This window comes from Somniosus microcephalus, chromosome 18 (genome assembly GCF_052327205.1).
Source record: "Somniosus microcephalus isolate GS21.2 chromosome 18, FLI_Smic_1.0, whole genome shotgun sequence".
Classification (NCBI taxonomy): Eukaryota; Metazoa; Chordata; class Chondrichthyes; order Squaliformes; family Somniosidae; genus Somniosus; species Somniosus microcephalus.
In genome coordinates this window covers 71,478,515-71,501,706 of record NC_141004.1, presented here as the reverse complement: position 1 = coordinate 71,501,706, position 23,192 = coordinate 71,478,515, and positions in this window count along the sequence as shown.

Below are 23,192 nucleotides of genomic sequence, written 5' to 3'. Positions count from 1 at the left end.
TTCTACCCTCAGTCTAACGGTCAAACAGAACGGATCAATCAAGACCTGGAGACGACCCTGAGGTGTCTCGTGTCCGCTAACCCTGCGACCTGGAGCCGTCACATCGTCTGGGCTGAGTACGCGCACAACACCTTGCGCTGCTCCTCCATAGGAATGTCGCCATTCGAGTGCCAGTTCGGTTTTCAGCCTCCACTGTTCCAGGAGCAGGAGCTCGAGGTGGGGGTTCCCTCCATGGAGAAGTTTGTCCAGCGCTGTCGACGGACCTGGAGGAGAGCGCGGCTGGCCTTACAACGAGCTTCTCGGCAACGACGGATCCAGGCCAACAAGCGGCGCAGACTGGCTCCTTTATTCCGTCCTGGTCAGAGGGTCTGGCTTTCTACTCAGGATCTCCCGCTGTGGGTGGAGTCCCGCAAGCTGGCGCCCCATTTCATTGGTCCCTTCACGGTGTTGAGGAAGGTCAACCCGGTGTCCTACCGTCTCCAGCTGCCTCGCTCCATGCGGATTCATCCCACCTTCCACGTCTCCCGGCTCCGGCCAGTGGCCATCAGTTCCCTGGCGCCCACCACGAGGCCTCCCCCTGCTCCCCACAACATCGACGGCCAACCTGCCTACACGGTCCGTCGCCTGATGGACTCTCGGCGGGTTCACGGGGGCCTCCAGTTCCTGGTGGACTGGGAGGGGTATGGTCCGGAGGAACGCTCCTGGGTCCCGGACCGGAACATCCTGGATCGCGACTTGGTGCAGGACTTTCTTTGTCATCGCCATGGACCTTCTGGGGGCACATCGGGGGCCGTTCCTAGGGGGAGGGGTCCTGTCAGGAATGACCCAGGTTCTGCCTCCCCTCGCCACCAGAGGGCACCATGAACTCTTAATTGTTTCCTTCTTTCTTCCTAATCGTACTCGCCTGTGCATGGTTATATGCCTGCTATTTAAGTGGTGCTTAGTTTTATGTCCGGTGCTCAGTCTTGAGTTTCACACTGCCTTGTGATCCTCTTGCCAGCCTGCTAGCCTGTATCTGTGCTGTTGTTATTTTGTTTGTTTCTAGTAAAGTCTACCTTTGTTTATGCAACCTAACCTTTGCCTCAGTTTGCCTTCCTGCAGTTGGGTTCACCCAGTGCCACTCGTCACACTCCAATTCCCTCTCTCCCCCTCCGATCCCCTCTCTCCTCCCTAGTCTCCCTCTCTCCCCTCCGATTCCCTCTGTCTCTCTCCCCTCTGATTCCCTCTGTCTCTCTACCCACAGTCTCTCTCTCTCCCCCCTCTGAATCCCTCTCTCCTCTCCGATCCCCTTTCTCTCTCTCCCCTCCGATCCCTTCTCTCCTCTCCAATCCCCTTTCTCTCTCCCCTCTGATCCCCTCTCTCTCCCTCCTCCAATCCCCTCTCTCTCCCTCCTCCAATCCCCTCTCCGATCCCCTCTCTTCCCGCCTGGCCACCAACTGATCCAATGACCTTCTCCCACGGAGCTGAGGCAAGTGTGGTTACAACTGTTGGGTACTGAGCATATGCAGCTTCGGTAAACAGCTTGCATGCGCAGAGGGGGATCGAGTGTGAATGTACGGCTCCAGGATACTGCGTGCATGCGCAGAAAGGTGCAAAGATGTTCATGCAGATAATCACTCCGTTCTTAAATAGTGGTGTGGCGGAGCCACCAAAGGACTCAGATCGTTTGTACATAATTCCTTTAACAACATGTTAGCTACAGTCTGAGTCTGTATCTTTATTTATGCTGTTTAACTGTACAGAGTGTGGTTGCTTCAACAGCACGGCTAAAACGTGATGACGTCACGCCGTTCATCACGTGATCCCCCACTGGCGGGAAAACGTGATGACGTGATGACGTCAGCCACAGGACTGCAGGGGCAGTCCTCGTGGAGCCTCCAGAGAGAACAGACCTACATTCGATGTTATCCTGCAGTTTCTTGTTAAAACCTGTTTGTTTCATTAAAGTTCGTTTTGTTTCATCGCCTGAGTAGAACTCGGTCTTTTAGTTAGGAACCCACGTTCCTACAGTGGAATGATATTGGCAATTTTTCAATCCAAGGGGACAATTCCAGAATCAAGAGAGTTTTGGAAAATCATGACTAAAGCATCAACAATTCCTTTACCCACTTCTTTTAATTCCTTGAAGTGGAAACCAACAGGCCCTGGAGATTTTTCTATCTTTAGTCTCATTATTTTCTCCATTACCATTTTTATTACTCATATTAAATCTAGTTAGTTCCTCTTTTTGATTTAGTTTTCCTTGTATCTCTGGTACTTTATCCTCATCCTCTACTGTGAAGACTGATACAAAGTAGCTTTTAGCAAGTCTATTTCCTAGTCTTCAATTACAATATCACCTGTGTCAGTCTTTAAGAGGCCCACATTACCCTTAGCCACCCTCTTTCTCTTGATATATTTTAAAAAATCTTTAGTGTTGTCCTTGATAACCCTCACAAGCTTTATCTCGTATTCCTTTTTGCATCTCTTGCCACTTTCTTTGTATCTCTTTGCTGTTCTTTCTATCTCTCCCAGTACATTGTGGTCAATTCCTGCCTCAACCCTCCAAAGTCAGCCTTACCTAAATTTAAATCCTTAGTTCGTGACTCGCCCTTCTCCCTCAAACCGAATATTGAATATTATGATCATGAAGGGTTTTGATAAAACTCCATCTCAAACCTCCCTTTCCTTCCCTTTCCAAAATCCTTGAACGTGTTGTCGCCTCCCAAATCCGCACCCATCTTTCCGCAATTCCATGTTTGAATCCCTCCAATCAGGTTTCCACCCTTGCCACAGTACCGAAATGGCTCTCATCAAAGTCACAAATGACATCCTTTGTGACTGTGACAAAGGTAAATTACCCCTCCTCGTCCTTCTTGACTTGTCGGCAACCTTTGACACGGTTGACCACTTCATCCTTCTTCAATTCCTCTCCACCGTCATCCAGCTGGGTGGGACTGCACTCGCCAGTTCCATTCTTATCCATATAATCATATCAGAGAATCACCTGAAATGGCTTCTCTTCCCATTCCCACATCGTTACCTCTGGTGTCCCCCAAGGATCTATCCTTGGCCCCCTCCTATTTCTCATCTACATGTTGCCCCTTGGTGACATCATCTGAAACCCAGCTCTACCTCACTACCTCTTCTCTTGACCCCTCCATGGTCTCTAAATTGTCAGGCTGCTTCTCCGACATCCAGTTCTGGATGAGCAGAAATATTCTCCAATTAAATATTGGGAAGACCGAAGCCATTGTTTTCGGTTCCCGCCACAAACTCCGTTCCCTATCCACTGACTCCATCTCTCTCCCTAACATCTGTCTGAGGCTGAACCACACTGTTTGCAACCCTGGTGTCATATTTGACCCTGAAATGAACTTTCGACCACATATCCGCAGCATAACTAAGGCAGCCTATTTCCACCTCCGTAACATCGCCCGTCTCCACCCTTGCCTCAACTCATCCGCTGCTGAAACCCTCATCCATGCCTTTGTTACCTCTAGACTTGACTATTCCAACGCACTCCTGGCTAGCCTCCCACATTTTACCCTACGTAAACTTGAGGTGATCCAAAACTCGGCTGCCAGTGTTCTAACTCGCACCAAGTCCCGTTCACCCATCACCCCTGTGCTCGCTGATCTACATTGGCTCCTGGTTAAGCAACACCTTGATTTCAAAATTCTCATCCCTGTTTTCAAATCCCTTCATGGCCTCGTCCCTCCCTATCTCTGTAATCTCCTCCAGCCCCACAACCCCCCCCCCGAGATATCTGCGCTTCTCTAATTCTGCCCTCTTGAGCATCCCTGATTATAATCGCTCAACCATTGGTAGCCGTGCCTTCTGTTGCCTCGGCCCTAAGCTCTGGAATTCCCTGCCTAAACCTGTCTTTCTTCCTTTAAGATGCTCCTTAAAACCTACCTCTTTGACCAAGCTTTTGGTTACCTGCCCTAATTCCTCCTTATGTGGCTTAGTGTCAAATTTTTGTTTTGTTTTATAACACTCCTGTGAAGCGTCTTGGGATGTTTTACTACGTTAAAGGTGCTATATAAGTACAAGTTGTTGTTGTTGTAAAGTAAATAATGAGAAACTGTTTCTAGTGGCAGAAGAGTTGGTAACCAAAGGATACAGACTTAAGAACACTAACAAAAGAACCAGAGGCGACATGAGGAAAATAACTTTACACAGCGAGTTGTTGTGATCTGGAATGCACTGCCTGAAAGAATGGTGGAAGCAGATTCAATGGTAACTTTCGAAAAGGATTATTGGATAAATACATGAAGAGGAAAAATTTGCAGGGCTATGGGGAAAGAGCAGGGGAGTGGGATTAATTGGATAGCTCCTTCAAAGAGCCAGCACAGGCACGATGGGCCAAATGGCCTCCTTCTGTGCTGTATCATTCTATGATTACTCATTAATAAATCTAAGATGGCCCATTCTCTTGTTGGTTCAAGAATATATTGTTCCAGAAAACTTCCCTGAATATACTGAAGAAATTCGCTGCCTTTGAGACTGTTCACAGAATCACAGAATCCCCACAGTGCAGATAGAGGCCATTTCGGCCCATCGAGCCTACACCGACACATATCCCACCCTATCCCCGTAACCCCACGTATTTAATTCCCTAACACTAAGGGTCAATTTATCATAGCCAAATCAACCTAACCTGCACATCTTTGGACTGTGGGAGGAAACCGGAGCACCCGGAGGAAACCCACGCCGACACAGGGAGAATTTGCAAACTCCACACAGAGAGTCGCCCGAGGCCGGATTTGAACCCGGGTCCCTGGTGCTGTGAGGCAACAGTGCTAACCACTATGCCACCATGCCTCCCTGTTGTTCTGCTTCTTCCAGTCTATGGGAGAATGAAAGTCTCCCATTATAACCACTCTTTTCTGCAACAAGCTTCTCTGATCTCTGTGTTTGCATCTTTTTCTATTACTCAATTCTACCCAGAGCATTTTCTGCTTGCTCACCCTTACAGATATCCCGTCTTTCTAATGCTGTCATACTGTCCCTTGTCAATATTGCTATTCCTCCTCCTTTTCCAATTACCGTATCAACTGGAATATTTATCTCGCAGGAGAATACGAAGAGACTAGGAGAGAAGGACATGTTGGAACATGGAGAAGGAAGAGGCAGAGAAGTTGATGGGAAATTAAAGCTCACTTAGCATTAGCTTATGAGGCAAATGAATGAGCTTGGTGTTTAAATTAGCACAGTATTTCGTTACAGCTAGAATGGCCATTAGTTTCAAGGTCTCCATTAACTGTTGAATAAAGAAAGTTTGTAGGAAGCTAAAAACAAAGATAAGGGGAGCCTAAGCCTTGTCTCTGTCTAATTAGGATAGGGCTAAGCACAATGGTGCAGCATCAGAATAATCCAGAGATAGTGTGTGTGTAAGCTTGTTAGCAACAGTTAATTGAACAAAAGACTAAGGGGTAAAAATTGGGTAGCACCCTGCTACCTTCGCCGGGCGCTAATTTTAGCACCCCAAAAAGGCTAGAGCCCCCGTGGCCGATTTTCCCAGGTAGCGCCCTGAGAGGGAGGAGGGGCACTACTGGAAGTGCCCGCGTCCCTCTTGGGTGCAGCGAGCCAATATCGTGGTGCTTTGGCATGTGCCGCGCAGTACTGTAGGCCTTCCTCCCCTTATTAAAGGGATCGGGAGTGCCAGCAAACGAGCCCGGCACGCAAGAGGAGTACCGGGCTCACGGAGAGCAGCTGGCACCCCGCGGGGAGGCTTCACGGGGGCCGGGGACAACAAAAAATGGCCACCCGCCACCTCCCCTTTAACTCGCGCCGCCCCGGCCGCAGGTAGGTCCCCTGACCCCATCGGACATAGCGTCTGGCTGTAAGTCGGGGGGGGCGCCACCCAATATTATAGCCGGGGCGTGAGCGGGGTGCTGCGCACGGTGATGACATCATTGCCGGCGGCGCGGCGCAGCGCGGCACTAACGCTGAATTTTGTGGGAGGCGTTAGCGGCACCACGCCCAGGCGCTAGTTGATTTGCGCTCTATTATCGCCCTCTTAGGGCGCTAACAGGAGGCTCAAATCAACGAATTTAGCCCCCTAAGGGCTAGAAATTGCATAGCACCCCCGTTTGGGGCGATAACTTTTGCGGGAGAGCAAAAGAATCATTGGGAGGTACACAATTGATTCCAACGGGAGCTTCCAGATTAGCGCTCCAAGAGGGAAGTGGAGTGATAAATCAAACACTACCACTTCCCTTAGAGTGTTAAAGGAAGTGAGAGGGGCGGGAGCAGCAGAGCGCTGAGCAATGTCCCGTGCAGCGCTGCCGGTTTTACAGGCGCCTTCCCTCCCTTAAAGGGAAGGGCCAATGCTGCGGCCTTTGAAGGCTGAGGCTGGGAATGGTCGTCGACAGCACCTGCGATACACGCACAGCAGCCCCAAACAGGGTTGATCATTCGCGGGCTGGAAAAAATTCCAAAATACAGCACACTGGGGACATTATTAAATGTTGGCCTACTTGACCACCACTGCCTTCAGTTAGCGCTCCCCAAGCGGCCGGCCGAGGTGACAACGCCTCCTGCAGCTGCCGTTGTTGACGCCCGGTGATGCTGCAGGGAGTGGAAGCGGATTTTACATCTGGGGCGATAACGGGGCGCTGCGCACCGGCTGGCGGCACGATCTCCGGGGTGCAGGAGATCGAGGCGGTAAGTTTTAGCGCCAGCGCTAACCCGCCATGGAAGTTCCCGGGTGTCAGTAATTTCGCCGCGCCTGGTCAGTAAGCCCTTAGCGCCCCATTGTCGTCCCCTGGAAGCGCTAACGGGAGGTGCAAAGGCGGCCAATTTCTCCCCCATTATACCTGGACCTTAATAAAACTTGCCAAAGAAGACCACTTTGGATAGTTGCATGAGGAACCAGATTGGACATACAGCTGCAAACAGGGAACAGGCTATTTTAGATCTTGTACTGTGTAATTAGACAGGGTTAATTAGCAATCTCATAGCATAGAATCCTCTGGGGCAGAGTGATCATAATATGATAGAATTTCACATAAGTTGTGAGAGTGACTTGCCTAAGTCCGAAACTAGAGTCTTAAACTTAAATTAAGCTAATTACCTAGGTATGAGGGGCGATTTGGCTAAGGTAGATTGGAAAAATAGATTAGAAGGTACGGTGGTAGATAAGCAGTGGCAAGCATTTAAAGAAATATTTCATAATTCTCAACAAAAGTATATTCTCTTGAGAAACATAAACTCCACGGGAAAAGTGATCCAACCGTGACTAACTAAAGAAGTTAAGGATAGCATTCGATTGAAAGAAGTTTATAATGTTGCAAAGAATAAAAGTAAGCCTGAGGATTGGGAGAGTTTCAGAAACCAGCAAAGGTTGACCAAAAAATTTATAAAAAGGGAAAAAATAGAATATGAGAGAAAACTAGCAAGAAATATAAAAGCATATTGTAAGAGTTTCTACAAGTATGTAAAAAGAAGAGTAGCAAAAGTAAACATTGGTCCCTTAGAGGCTGAGACAGGAGAAATTATTATAGGGAATAAGGAAATGGCAGAAATGGTAAACAAACATTTTGTATCTGTCTTCACAGTAAAATACACAAAAAGCATACCGAAAATGGTAGGGAACCAAGGGTCTAATGAGGGTGAGGAACTTAATGTAATTAATATAAGTAGAGAAAAAGTACTAGAGGAATTAATGGGACTAAAAGCCGACAAATCCCCAGACCTGATTGTAATGATCAATAACATGTCATTCTATAGTGGACACTAGGTGGAGCCGTAGAGCTGTGTAGAGCTGTATATAAGACTACACTACCCAGCTGTATGTATATTAAGACTACATTACCCACGAGGCACTAGGCTACCCACAAGGCAGCAGTCAAGATGGAAGCCTCTACAGATACTGTACCTAGTCCACATGGGCTCAATAAAGTAACTAGCAAAAGCTAGCTGTGTTCATAATAAGAATGTCTATTTATTATTGAACATAAGATGGTACCAGGGTGGTGAAGATCTGCTGAAAATTGTGAAAAGCGAAATGGAGAATTTGAAGCCACCAGAGCGTTTGAAACTCACAGGAACTTTCGACTACAATTGGCAGACTTTTAAACAACAATTCGAACTCTACATTGCAGCCATCGGATTCGGTACAAAGCCAGACGCAAGGAAGATAGCGTTGCTGCTTACGGTTGCAGGCCCACAGGCGATAGAGGTATTTAATACATTTGTATTTAATCCAGAGGAGAACAGAGAAAAATTAGAAGATGTGCTAAAAAAATTTGATGCACATTGCTCTCCCAAAAAGAATGAGACCTATGAAAGTTACATCTTCTGTTCTCGGACACAGCAGCAAAATGAGACTTTTGATAGCTTTATAACTGATCTGAAACTGAAAGCACAGACATGTAATTTCTCTGCGCGCAAAGCATCCATGATTCGTGACCAGATTGTGTTTGGTATTCATGATAAAAAAGTCAGGGAACATCTGTTGAGAGAAACCGAACTAAATTTGGAAAATGCGGTGAAAATATGCCAAGCCAGCGAGCTAGCTCGAAAGCACGCGAAGACTTTCAGTGAAATCAATAATGATGCGATTGTAATGAGTGATAATGCTGCTGTCGGTGCTGTGTCCTATAAGGGGAAGAAACATGGGCAGAACAGAAATGAAAAGCAATCGGAGGATGAAATTTTTAATTGTAAACGCTGTGGTTACAAACACCAGTTAAGACAATGCCCAGCGTTTGGAAAAATGTGCACAAAGTGTAATGGAAAGAATCACTTTGCCAAACAATGCTTTTCAAAAGTACAAACTAAGAAAGGGCAATGAGTTAATGTAATTGAGGACACTGATTTAAGTGAGACAATTTTTGTAGGAATGGTGTCATGTGACAATATCAGAAAGGATACAGCAAATGTGCAGCCCTCAGAAATGGACAATGCTGAACATAAAGTTAATGCAGTAAAAGAGGACAAATGGATGATCCCACTGCAGGTAAATGGAGCATTAGTTACCTTGAAACTAGACACTGGGGCAAAAGCAAACTTAATCAGTATCACAGAAATCACAGAAATCACAGAAACCCCACAGTGCAGATAGAGGCCATTTCGGCCCATCGAGCCTGCACCGACACATATCCCACCCGATCCCCGTAACCCCTACACCAACACATATCCCACCCTATCCCCATAACCCCACGTATTTAATCCCCCTAACACTAAGGGTCAATTTTTTATCATAGCCAATCAACCTAACCTGCACATCTTTGGACTGTGGGAGGAAACCGGAGCACCCGGAGGAAACCCACGCAAACACGGGGAGAATGTGCAAACTCCACACAGACAGTCGCCCGAGGCCGGATTCGAACCCGGGTCCCTGGCGCTGTGAGGCAACAGTGCTAACCACTATGCCACCATGTGACATTAACAATAGGAAAGAAAAGCCCAAAATACTGATATTATCTTTATTGTTTTCTTGAAAGTTGATTGATATTGATTTTGTTAAACCTCAAAGAAAGGGGGATGCAATGATCAATAACATGTCATTCTATAGTGGACACTAGGTAGAGCCGTAGAGCTGTGTAGAGCTGTATATAAGACTACACTACCCAGCTGTATGTATATTAAGACTACATTACCCATGAGGCACTAGGCTACCCACAAGGCAGCAGTCAAGATGGAAGCCTCTACAGATACTGTACCTAGTCCACATGGGCTCAATAAAGTAACTAGCAAAAGCTAGCTGTGTTCATAATAAGAATGTCTATTTATTAATGAACATAAGACTGATGGCCTACCTCCTAGGGTTCTAAAAGAGGTGGCCGAAGAGATAGTGGAAGCATTGGTTTTGATCTCCAAAATTCCCTAGATTGCGGATTGGAAGATCACAAATGTAACACCGTTATTCAAGAAAGGAGGGAGAGAAAAAACAGGGAACTACAGGCCAGTTACCCTGACATCAGTCGTTGTGAAAATGCTGGAATCCATTGTTAAGGAAGTGGTATCAAGTCACTTAGAAAATCATAACATGATTAGGCAGAGTCAACATGGTTTTATGAAAGGGAAATTGTGTTTGACAAATTTATTAGAGTTTTTTGAGGATGTAACTAGCAAATAGATAAAGGGGAACCAGTGGCTGCAGTATATTTGGATTTCCAAAAGGCATTCGATAAGGTGCCACATAAAAGGTTATTACACAAGATTAGGGCTCATGGGGTTGGGGGTAATATAGTAGCGTGGATAGAGGATTGGTTAACGGACAGAAAACAGAGAGTAGGGATAAATGGATCTTTTTCAGGTTGGCAGGCTGTAACTAGTGGGGTGCCGCAAGCATAAATGTTGGGGCCTCAGCTATTTACAATCTATATTAATGACCTAGATGAAGGGACCAAGTGTAATGTATCCAAGTTTGCTGATGATACAAAGCTAGGTGGGACAGTAAGCTGTGAGGAAAACACAAAGGGCTGGATTTTGTCAATGGGGATGTAATGGAGGCGGGACTCCCAATTTTTGGGTTGTAGTCCTGCCTCCATCGACTTGTGGCCAACCCACGCTATTTTCCCTTGGTTGACCTTGTTAAGCCCGCCCAGCGGGCTCTGCAGGCCAATTAAAGGATACCTGGTTACTGGTGACGTCAGTGATTGACATTTCATCTGTCAAGAGCTTTTGACAGATGAAAAATCAGCATTTGACAGCTCTGTGAAGCTGTCAAACACGGACAATCTGTCTTCTAACTTGAGTCCTTCTACTCAGACTCAATTAGAGATCTCTCCAGACCAGAAAGCAGAGGCTGCAGCTTTTGACAGTTCAGCAGCCATTCTGCTTTCTGTGCCGGTGAGCTGAGGGACTCCCGAGAACTGAAGGAAGGAAGCCTGCAGGAGAAAGTAAAGGTATGTAAAACTTATTAAAACACTTTACACTTACCTCACACACTTACCTCTGCACATATGCACCCATCACTCACCTGCACAACGGACATCTCGACCCCTCCAACCCCTTCAGACCGACGGTCCGCCTCGCTAACTTGGCGTGGTTTGGAGCCGTCGGGAAGCCCACACTTCAGGGCTAAAAATAGGGATTAGGCAAAAAACTGCTTGTTAACTACCTGTTAACAGGCAGCTAATTGGCACTAATCCCCTTCCCGCCTCGGGGAGGCGGCTCCCAGCACAGGTCGGATACCCACCTCCTGGGACATTGGCACGGAGGCGGGTTGGGGGCGGGATGGGTTCGTGCCCCCCGATTCTGCAATTTTCCCACCACTCCCGCCTCCAAGGGGCTTGGAAATTCAAGTCCAAAGAGTCTGCAAGGGGATATAGATAGACTAAGTGAGTGGGCAGTAAGGTGGCAGATGGAGTATAATGTAGGGAAATGTGAGGTTATTCACTTTGGTAGGAAGAATAGAAAAACAGAATATTTTTTAAATGGTGAGAAACTTTCAAATGTTGGTGTTCAGAGAAATTTGGGGGTCCTCGTGCAAGAAACACAGAAAGCTAGCATGCAGGTACAGCAAGCAAAAAGGAAGGCAAATGGCATGTTGGCCTTTATTGCAAGGGGGTTGGAGTATAAGAGTGAGGAAGTCTTGCTACAATTGTACAGGGCCTTGGTGAGACCACACCTGGAGTACTGTGCACAGTTTTGGTCTCCTTATCTAAGGAAGGATATACTTGCCTTGGAGGCGGTGCAACGAAGGTTCACTAGATTGATTCCTGGGATGAGAGGGCTGTCCTATGAGGAGAGATTGTGTAGAATGGGCCGATACTCTCTGGAGTTTAGAAGAATGAGAGGTGATCTCATTGAAACATACAAGATTCTGAATGAATGACAGGGTAGATGCTGAGAGGTTGTTTCTTGTGACTGGAGAGTCTAGAACTAGGGGGCACAGTCTCAGGATAAGGTGCAGGCCATTTAAGACTGAGATGAGGAGGAATTTCTTCACTCAGAGTGTTGTGAATCTTTGAAATTCTCTGCCCCAAAGGGCTGTAGATGCTGAGTCTTTGAATATATTCAAGGCTGAGGTAGATAGATTTTTGGACTCTAGGGGAATCAAGGGATATGGTGATCAGGCACACCAGTGTTGAGGTGGATGATCAGCCATGATCTTATTGAATGTCGGACCAGGCTCAAGGGGCCGTCTGGCCTACTCCTGCTCTTATGTTCTTATTTCTTGATATCACATGGAGTGAATCAAATTGGCTGATGACTGTGGGACCTCAGGAGGAGGCCGAGATGGATCATCCACTTTGTACTTCTGGCTGAAGATGGTTGCGAGTGCTTCACCCTTGCCTTTTGTACTCATGTGCTGGGCTTCACCATTGTTGAGGATGTGGATGTTCATGGAGTCACCTCCTTCTCTGAGCCGTGGCTCAGTGGGTAGTACTCGTTCCTGAGTCAGAAGGTCATGGGTTCAAGTCCCATTCCAGAGACGTGAGCACAAAAATCTAGGCTGACAGTGCTGCACTGTCAGAGGTGCTTTCTTGTGAAGGAATGAGCCATATAACCGATTCAGAAAAAGACACCATCTTATGAAAGAATCCTGGCCTTATTAAAACAGGACACTCTGGGTCTGGAAATTTAGAAACCGAACGATGAAATAGCTGTGAAAGAATCCTGGCTATTGAGATAAGACAGTTGTTGACTCTGAATAAATAACCTTATTGAAACAGAAGGTGCATGGCACCGACAAGCTGACCTTTTGGGAACAAAACAATAGGAGTTGGGTGAGTCAGGGAGTCTTAACTGGTTGCTGAAATCAAACTTTTGTTTGTTTCACATTTACTGTGTACTGTTTACTGTTTAAAATCTAAATTTCCCAGCTTTAAGCAGGGTTAAAAAGGGATAAACAAGTCCGACAACTCAGAGCAGCTGAAGGCAGTTAACAAGGGAAACTGGAGTAATCTGGTTAACCTGGTTCTCCTGTAGCTGGGCTCAGCAAGTCTTTGTTTCAGGGCCTATAAAAACAGGCTTTGAAGTGCGATTTTGCACTGAGTGCAGTTTCAACAGAGTGCTGAGAGTTGGTGAGTCAGGGAGTAAGGTGAGGCAAGGCCTCAGAGCTTCGGCGGGTGCTTCAGCGGTAGAGTGGGCCTACAAAGGGCTCCAGAGACCAGGTAAGGCTTACTTTACTGGTGGTATTGAATTAATTTAATTTAAATTGATTAAAGGGGTAGGTCATGCCAGGAGAGCCCAGCCCCATGATATGCTCCTCTTGCTCTATGTGGGAATTCAGGGATGCTGCCAGTGTCCCTGACCAACACGTGTGCCAGAAATGCATCCAGCTGCAGCTACTAACGGGCTGTCTTGGGCCGCTGGAGCTGCGGGTGGATGGGTTGTGGAGCATTCACGATGCTGAGAGGGTCGCGAATTACTCGTACAGTGAGTTGGTCACACCGCAGGGTAGGACTGCACAGGCAGAAGGGAAATGGGTGACCACCAGGTGGAACAATAGAAGCAGGCAGGTAGTGCAGGGGACCCCTGTGGCCATCCCCCTTTCAACCAGGTATACCACTTTGGATACTGTTGGGGGGGATGACTTACCAGGGGAAGGCAGCAGCAGCCAACTTCCTGGCACTGGGGGTGCTCCTGCTGCCCAGGAAGGGAGGAAAAAGAGTGGGAGAGCAATAGTGGTAGGGGATTCTATAGTAAGGGGAACAGATAGGCGTTTCTGTGGCCGTAGATGTGAATCCAGGATGGTTTGTTGCCTCCCTGGTGCCAGGGTCAAGGATGTCACTGAGCGGCTGCAGGGCATTCTGGAGGGGGAGGGCGAACAGCCAGAGGTCGTGGTCCACATTGGTACCAACGACATAGGTAAAAAGAGGGATGAGGTCCTGCAGCATGAATTTAGGGAGCTAGGTAGAAGATTAAAGAGCAGGACCTCAAAGGTTGTAATCTCTGGATTACTCCCGGTGCCACGTGCTAGTGAGTATAGGAATAGGAAGATAGAACAGATGAATGCGTGGCTAAAGGGATGGTGCAGGAGGGAGGGCTTTAGTTCCCTGGATCACTGGGTCTGCTTCTGGGAAAGGTGGGACTTGTACAAGTCGGACGGTTTACACCTGAACCAGAGGGGGACCAATATCCTTGCGGGGAGGTTTGCTAGCACTGTCGGGGGGGGGTTTAAACTAACTTGGCAGGGGGATGGGATACAGAGTGGAGCTATAGTAGGGGGTGATTTACAGCCAAATACGGAGGAACAGATATGTAGGCAAATCTCAGAGAAATGCGAAAATAGTAGGGTAATAATAGTGGGGGATTTCAACTTCCCCAATATTAATTGGGATAGTCAGAGTGTGAAAGGCTTAGAGGGTGCAGAATTCTTAAAGTGCATCCAGGAGAGCTTTTTGAGCCAACATGTAGAAAGCCCTACAAGAGAGGGGGCGGTACTGGACCTAATTCTAGGGAATGTAGCCGGGCAAGTGGTGGAAGTGTCAGTAGGAGAGCATTTTGGCGACAGTGACCATAATTCGGTGAGATTTAAGGTGGTCATGGAAAAAGACAAAGACGGCCTGGAAATAAGGGTTCTAAATTGGTGGAAGGCCGATTTTAATATGATAAGGCACGATCTGGCCAAAGTGGACTGGGAGCAGCTACTTATAGGAAAATCCACATCAAAGCAGTGGGAGACTTTCAGAAGGGAAATAGAGAGAGTACAACGCCAACATGTTCCTGTAAAGGTCAAGGGTGGGACCAACAAGCAAAGGGAACCTTGGATGACAAGGGATATACAAAAATGCATTAGGAAAAAAGGGGGGCTTTTGGCAGTTACAAAAGACTAAAGATGGAGGAAGCCCTAGAGGAGTATAAAAAGTGCAGGGGCATACTTAAAAAAGAAATTAGGAGAGCGAGGAGGGGCCATGAAATAACACTGGCGAGCAAAATAAAGGAAAATCCTAAGATGTTTTATAAGTATATTAAGGGCAAGAGGATAACCAGGGAAAGGGTAGGGCCCATTAGGGACCAAAGTGGCAATCTGTGTGTAGAGCCAGATGATGTAGGCGGGGTTTTAAATGAATTTTTTGCATCTGTGTTCACTATGGAGAAAGACGATGTAGACATAGAAATCGGGCAAGGGGACTGTGATATACTTGAACATATTAGCATCGAGAGGGAGGAGGTACTAGTGGTTTTAGCAGGCCAAAAAGTGGATAAATCCCCAGGCCCGGACGAGATGTATCCCAGGCTGCTGTGTGAGGCAAAGGAGGAGATTGCAGGGGCTCTGACACAAATTTTCAGAACCTCTCCTCTGGCCACAGGGGATGTACCAGAGGACTGGAGAACAGCTAACGTAGTACCATTATTCAAGAAGGGTAGCAGGGATAAACCAGGGAATTACAGGCCAGTGAGCCTAACATCTGTGGTAGGGAAATTATTGGAAAAAATTCTGAGGGACAAAATTAGTCTCCACTTGGAGAGGCAAGGATTAATTGGGGATAGTCAGCATGGCTTTGTCAAGGGCAAATCATGTCTGACCAATCTGATTGAATTTTTCGAGGGGTTGACTAGGTGTGTGGATGAGGGAAATGCTGTGGATGTGGTATACATGGACTTCAGTAAGGCTTTTGACAAAGTCCCGCATAGGAGACTGGTCAAGAAGGTAAGAGCCCATGGGATCCAGGGTGCCTTGGCATGTTGGATCCTAAACTGGCTGAGTGGCAGGAGGCAGAGGGTGATGGTCGAAGGTTGCTTTTGTGACTGGAAGCCTGTGTCCAGTGGGGTACCTCAGGGATCGGTGCTGGGTCCCTTGCTGTTTGTGATCTACATAAATGATTTGGATGAGAATGTAAAAGGTATGATCAGTAAGTTCGCAGATGACACGAAAATTGGTGGGGTGGTAAATTGCGAGGAGGAAAGCCTCAGGCTACAGGACGATATAAACGGGTTGGTCAGATGGGCGGAAAAGTGGCAAATAGAATTTAACCCTGAAAAGTGCGAGGTGATGCATTTTGGACGGACAAATAAGGCAAGGGAATACACAATGAGTGGTAGGACCCTAGGAAGTACAGAGGGTCAGAGGGACCTTGGTGTACATGTACATAGATCCCTGAAGGCAGCGGAACAGGTAGATAAGGTGGTTAAAAAGGCATATGGGATACTTGCCTTCATTAGCCGAGGCATAGAATATAAGAGCAGGGAGGTTATGATGGAGCTGTACAAAACGCTGGTAAGGCCACAGCTGGAGTACTGTGTGCAGTTCTGGTCACCTCACTATAGGAAGGATGTGATTGCTTTGGAGAGGGTGCAGAGAAGATTCACCAGGATGTTACCTGGGATGGAGCGCCTCAGCTATGAAGAAAGACTAAACAGGCTGGGGTTGTTTTCCTTGGAGCAAAGAAGGCTGAGGGGGGGCCTGATTGAGGTGTACAAAATGATGAGGGGCATAGATAGGGTAGATAAAGAGGAACTTTTCCCCTTAGTAGGGGTGTCAATAACAAGGGGGCATAGATTCAAGGTAAGGGGCAGGAGGTTTAGAGGGGATTTGAGGAGGAACTTTTTCACCCAGAGGGCGGTTGGAGTCTGGAACTCACTGCCTGAAAGGGTGGTAGAGGCAGGAACCCTCACAACATTCAAGAAGCATTTGGATGAGCACTTGAAATGCCATTGCATACAAAGCTATGGACCAAATGCTGGAAAATGGGATTAGATTGGACAGGGCTTGATGGACGGCGCAGACACGATGGGCCGAAGGGCCTCTTTCTGTGCTGTATAACTCTATGACTCTATGACTCTGAGGTGTTTTAATTTAACCCTCGTAAAGATGACATAAAATAAGGAACACCTGCCCATCACACCATTCTATATGGTCAACCCAGAACACCTGGAGATGAGACAAGATTCTGGAATATTACAAGTTGATGTAGCAGGAAGAATTGCAGAGGTTGGCAGAAAGATGAATAGGGATATTTGACCTGGGTCAGCAGAAACTTTAAAGGAAATACTACTGAAAAGGGGTATAAATATTGAAGTCTCAAATGGGATATCAGACTAGCTTTAATCGGGCAAAGCAATTCTCGACCACAGAGGCGGCTCTGTGGTCTCCAACTCTTTGTACCTCGGGGATCAAAGGTATTTGATATTGATGGATATGCTGTATAGAAAACTTTAAGAACTGTAATACTGTAGCGAAGTTAAGATTTAAAAGTAAGATTCTCTGTTAATAATAAGACAGTATTTTTTCTCTTTTTAGAACTGTTAACGTTGCGATTGACTGATTCACCAACTGTAAATTGCATGTTGGTTCTTTTAATAAATCGCTATATATTTTTAGAATTGTCTCATATAAGTCTTCTGTATCAATAACTTGTGAACTCAATCTCTGTACCCTCTTTGGTGAAGAGTTACAGAATTCTGAGGGAGTTTTCCGGACCCTCATAATATCCTGGAAGTTACAGTCCAGCTAAACTTATTAAAAGTGCTATCTGGAGGACGGTAACATTCTCGGGTTGTTCCTTTCCTTTAGGGAGAGATAGTCCGGATCTTTAGACCCAATTAAGCGTCTTTAGGATTCGGCTACCTCAAACTTTAGTTGAAAGTGAACATCTGAGAACGCCTGTTCTGCGATAACCCCAACGGGGCTAGGACTAGTAATTAACCCTTCAGTCTTTCAAATGAGACGTTAACCTAAGGCCGCATCTGCTCTCTCAGGTGGACATAGATGATCCCATGACACTATTTCAAAGAAAAGCAGTGGAGTTAGCCCTGGTGTGCTAGCCAATATTTATCCATTAATCAACATCACTATAACAGATTATCTGGTCATTATCACATTGCTGTTTGTGGAACCTTGCTGTGCACAAATTGGCTGCCGTGGTTCCTATTACAACAGTGACTACACTTCAAAAGTACTTAATTGCTTTGGGAAATCCTGAGGTTGTGAAAGGCGTTAGTTGTTTAATTGTCCACCACCATTTATGACTGGATGTGGCAGGACTGCCGAGCTGTGATCTGATCTGTTGGTTGTGGGATCGCTTCGCTCTGTCTTCCCCTGTTTAGCTACAAGTCACTGGTTTGGATGGGGTGCATCCTAGGTTGCTGAGGGAAGCTAGGTTGGAAATAGCAGAAGCTCTGACCACAATTTTTAATCCTCCTTGAATATTGGAGTGGTGCCAGATGACTGGAGGATTGGAAATGTTACACTGCTGTTCAAAAAAAGAGAGGGATAAACCTGGTAAGTACAGGCCAATCAGTCTAATGTCAGTAGTGGGAAAACTACTAGAGGCCATTGTCAAGGACAAAATTAATTCTCACTTGGAGAAGCATGAGTTAATAAGGGACAGCTAGTACAGATTTGTTAAAAGCAAATTGTGTCTGATTAACCCGATTGAGTTATTTGATGAAGTAATAGAGAGGGTTGATGAAGGTAGTGCAGCAGAAATAAAAACAGAAAATGCTGGAAATACTCAGCAGGACAGGCAGTATCTGTGGAGAGAGAAACAGAGTTAACGGTTCAGGTCGATGACCTTTCATCAACGGTAGATGTATATGTGGATTATAAAAAGGCATTTGATAAAGTACCTGATAACAGACTTTTCCGGAAAATAGAAGGACATGGTATTAAAGGGACAGTGGTAACTTGGGTATGTAATTGGCTAGGGATAGGAGGCAGAGAGTAGTGGTGAACGGATGTGGCTGTGATTGGAGAGAAGGATGCAGTGGGGTCTTCCAGGGGTCCATATTCGGGCCATGGCATTTCTTGTTATATATAGATGACCTGGAATTGGGTATAGAGAGTACAATTTCAAAGTTTGTGGATGATACAAAACTTGGCAGCGTTTAAATAGTGAGTGTAATAATAATAAATAACTTCCGGATGAAGTTATGTGCACATCACTTCCTGTGAACTGTGAACTGTGAACTCTGTGCATACATCACTTCCTGTGCAAACATCACTTCCTGTGTTTGGACTAGTATAAATACTGAACTGCTCAGTATGGTAAAAGGGCTTCTCCTAGAGGCATGGTGAAGATCGCTCTTGTATATAGTATAATTATAAGTTGCTTAAAGCTTACTTTAAAGTTCCTTGATGTGTGAGACTCCTTTTTACATCAGTGAGCAGGATAGGAGCAGACTTCAGGAGGACATAGACAGACTGGTGAATTGGGCAGACACATGGCAGATGCAATTTAATGCGGCGAAGTGTGAAGTGATGCACTTTGAGAGAAACAACATGCAGGGGCAGTATAATCTAAATGGTACTATTTTGAGGGAGGTGCAAGAACAGAGGGATCGGAGGGTGCATATTCACAAATCCCTGAAGGCGACAGGGAAAGTTGATAAGACGATTAAGAAAGCGCATGGTATACTTTCGATTTGGGAGTTGTGACTGAGGAGAGTACTAATTAGTGTCTACTTATACACGCGTGTGGTACTTCTGTATCAATCTCCACTGTATTATGTAATGATATCAGCAAATAGAGATGGTATTTGCCTGTTTGATTATGATGCATTACCAGCATGTTTGCATGTATTGATTGCTTGTGCCTGACCAGCAGAGGGCATGTGACCGAGACAAGCAAGGCAGTTGAGTTTAGTTTCGGTTTCATTCTACATGGATCTGTAAGATGGTGTCTCCTGTGATGCAGTTAATTTACTGAACAAACTTTAGATTAAAAGATATTGGCCTAGAAATTCACTTTGGGGCGGCCAGCTCGCTCGCGCCCAAAAGTTAGCGCTGGGCGGGGAGCCATTAGCGATCGTCAGATATTCAGTGTTTGCGCCCCAATTCGGAACCGGGCGCTATACCAGGGTGTGCCCGCCTCCGCTTGGGGCGCTGAAACTGAATTTCAGCGCTCTTGGCGCCGCTGCGCCAGCCGCTGCGGAGCGGCAGGCTGCGGTACTGCAGGCCTCCTCCTTCCCTTAAGGGGGAGCTGCCTGCAACGGGGAGATCGCCGCTGGAGAGTGCCGGCAAATGAGCCCGGCACCACAGAGAAGTGCCGGGTTCGCGGGGGGTGGGTGGAGGAGGCCGGGGAAGGAGGTGCGGGCAGGCGGCCGCCGAAAAAGCGGCCGGCCGCACCTTCCCCTTTAAAGCGCCCCACTAAGGCTACAGCACGGCCCCGTTTTCTGGTCGCTGTTTGCGGCCGCTTCAGAGGAGGCGGCCGCTACTAAATATGGGGATCGGGCCGGTTTCGGGGCGGAACCGGGGCACTGCGCACACCGATGACATCATCGGTGCCGGCGCAGCGCTAATGGCTACCGCCGCCAGTACCGCTGCGCTGAATATCAGCACAAACTCATTTTTGGCGCAGAAGCCCTCTTTAGGCGGTAACTGGCCGCAAAGCTGGCAGCGCCTTAATGAATTTCTAGGCCATTCTCTTTCATAAATGTCTCGTCATTGAACCCACAAAGAAATCGATACATGGTGTCAGAAGTGATTGAAAGAGATGAAGAGAAAAAATCTGAAGTTAAATCAGCTCTCCACAAATTAGCAAGCCAAAAGAGAACATCGTTGCTTACCATTGGAGAATAGCTAACGAAGTGAAAAAATGGAAGGTTTACACCCACCGGCGACGCTTCAATTGACAGGTAATGTGGCTGAAAATTGGAGGAGATTCAAACAACGTGTGGGGTTGTATTTATCAGCAATCGGAGCTGACGAGAAAAGTAATAAAAAGAAATCGTCACTTTTCTTACATGTCGTGGGTGATGAAGCGCTGGGGGTGTATAATAACTTCACATTCGCTGCTGATGGAGACAAAATGAAGTTAGATAAAATAATGGAACAGTTTGAGGCCTACTGCATACCTAAACGTAACGTGATGTTTGAGAGGCACAGATTTTTCACATGTGTACAGAAAACGGGTGAGACTATTGATCAGTATGTGACTGAACTGAGAAACAGAAGCAAATCGTGTGAATTTGGGGGACTGACAGACTCGCTGATAAAAGACAGACTGGTGTGTGGGATTCCAGATAATGGTCTAAGGGAAAGACTGCTAAGAGAGCAAGATCTAGACCTGGGAAAAGCCATAGCACTGTGTAGGGCTACAGAGACTGTGAAGTTGCAGGCAAAGGAGCTGTTCAGTGACAATAGCTGCAACGTGGATGCAGTGAGAAAGAACGGATACAAACCGTTTAACAAAACGAGCGCCAATGTGAAAAAAGAGGCGTGGCCAGCGAACGAAAATGAAAGGAACAATCGAAAGTCATGTAGTCGATGCGGTACACAGCATACACCAAAAAAGTGTCCAGCATATGGTAAAAAATGCAATAGTTGCAACAAAAACAACCATTATGCCCGTTGCTGTAAGAACCAAGCGCAACAAAGCAAGGTCCATACAGTAGATGAAAGCGAGATAGAGGAGTTCTATGTAAATGTTGTGTCTGAAAACAAAAAAGAAGAAAGAGACTGGATGTTGACACTAAAAGTGAATGACATACATATTCCATTTAAATTGGATACTGGAGCACAAGTTAATGTGATATCAGAGACTGATTTTAAGAAAATTAGACCCAGACCAAAGATACATGGAATAAAAGTGAAAGTGACAGGATACTCAGGTACTGATATACCAGTGAAAGGAAGATGCATTGTCAAAGTAACACACAAGGACAGAGAGCACACGTTAGCATTAATCGTGGTGCCAAAGGATGTGCAAGCCATACTAGGTTTAAAAGCCTGTGAGAGACTGAACCTGGTAAAGAGAGTCCTCGTTGTGGAAAGCGAAGGAGAGACAGTCTATGATGAACTCATGAAAGAGTACAAAGACCTATTTAAGGATATAGGCTGCATTCCAGGAGAACACACGATCAGAGTAGATAAAAGTATGACACCGGTCATACATCCATGCAGAAAAGTTCCGTTTGCTCTTCAAAAGCAACTGAAGGCAGAGTTGGACAGGATGGAAAGCCTGAACGTGATTCAGAAGATAGATGAGCCAACTGGGTGGGTGAGTTCCCTCGTCGTAGTGGACAAAAAGAATGGAAAGCTCAGAATCTGCCTGGATCCAAGAGATCTAAACAGAGCAATAAAGAGAGAGCACTTCAAGCTTCCTACACATGAGGAAATCATGGCACAGTCTGCAAATGCAAAGTATTTCAGCAAGTTAGATGCATCATCAGGATTTTGGCAGATGAAACTGGACGAGGCAAGTTCAAGACTGTGCACGTTCAACAGTCCATTTGGCAGATATAGATGCCTAAGGTTACCATTTGGCATTGCCTCAGCTCCTGAAGTGTATCACAAAACTATCCATATGATCTATGAGCACCTGGAAGGAGTTGATACATCAATGGATGACATCATAGTATGGGGAACCACGAGAACTGAGCATGACGAGAGACTGAAAAAAGTGCTGGAAGCAACAAGGAAAACAAACCTGAAGCTGAATAGAGAGAAATGCCAGCTCGGGGTGACAGAACTGACATTCGTGGGAGATATCCTTAGCAGTGAGGGCATCAGACCAGATCCCAGAAAGGTGTCTGCCATTGAGAATATGCCAAAGCCACAATGCAAAAAGGACGTGCAGAGGTTTAATGGAATGATCAACTATATGGGTAAATTCATATCCAACCTCTCAGAAAAGATGGCGCCACTGAGAAGACTAACTGAAAAGAACATAGAATGGGAATGGAATCATGAGCATGAGAATTCATGGAGCGATCTAAAGAAACTGCTCATAGAGGAACCTGTTCTGAGGTTTTATGACCCAGCGAGACCCATCAAGATATCATCAGATGCATCACAGAGTGGGCTCGGTGCCGTTCTTCTGCAAAAATATGACTACTGGCAACTTATTGCATATGCATCGCGCTCAATGACAGACGCGGAGACGCAATATGCTCAAATAGAAAAGGAGCTGCTCAGCATCACATACGCCTGTGAAAGATTTCACCAGTTTGTGGCAGGACAAGCAATCAGTGCAGAGACTGACCATAAGCCCTTGATTGCATTGTTCCAAAAGCCACTAAATAGCTGTCCGCTTAGAATACAAAGAATGATGATCAGGCTGCAACGCTATACACTGAATGTTGCGTACACACCGAGTAAACTGATGTATACAGCAGACATGTTTTCCAGAGCTGTTGACCCAAGTGAGCCCGCAAACACCACAATGGATGAAAAAGTGAACGCCTACGTGGACATGATCACAAGTGCACTGCCCATAGCAGATGCAAAAATGGAGCTCATAAAGACTGAGACAAACAAAGATGAAACAATGAGACGACTGAGGAAAAGCATCTTGGATGGATGGCCCAACATGAAGCAAGACTGCTCACCTGACATAGCAGAGTACTGGAACTGCAGGGCGGAA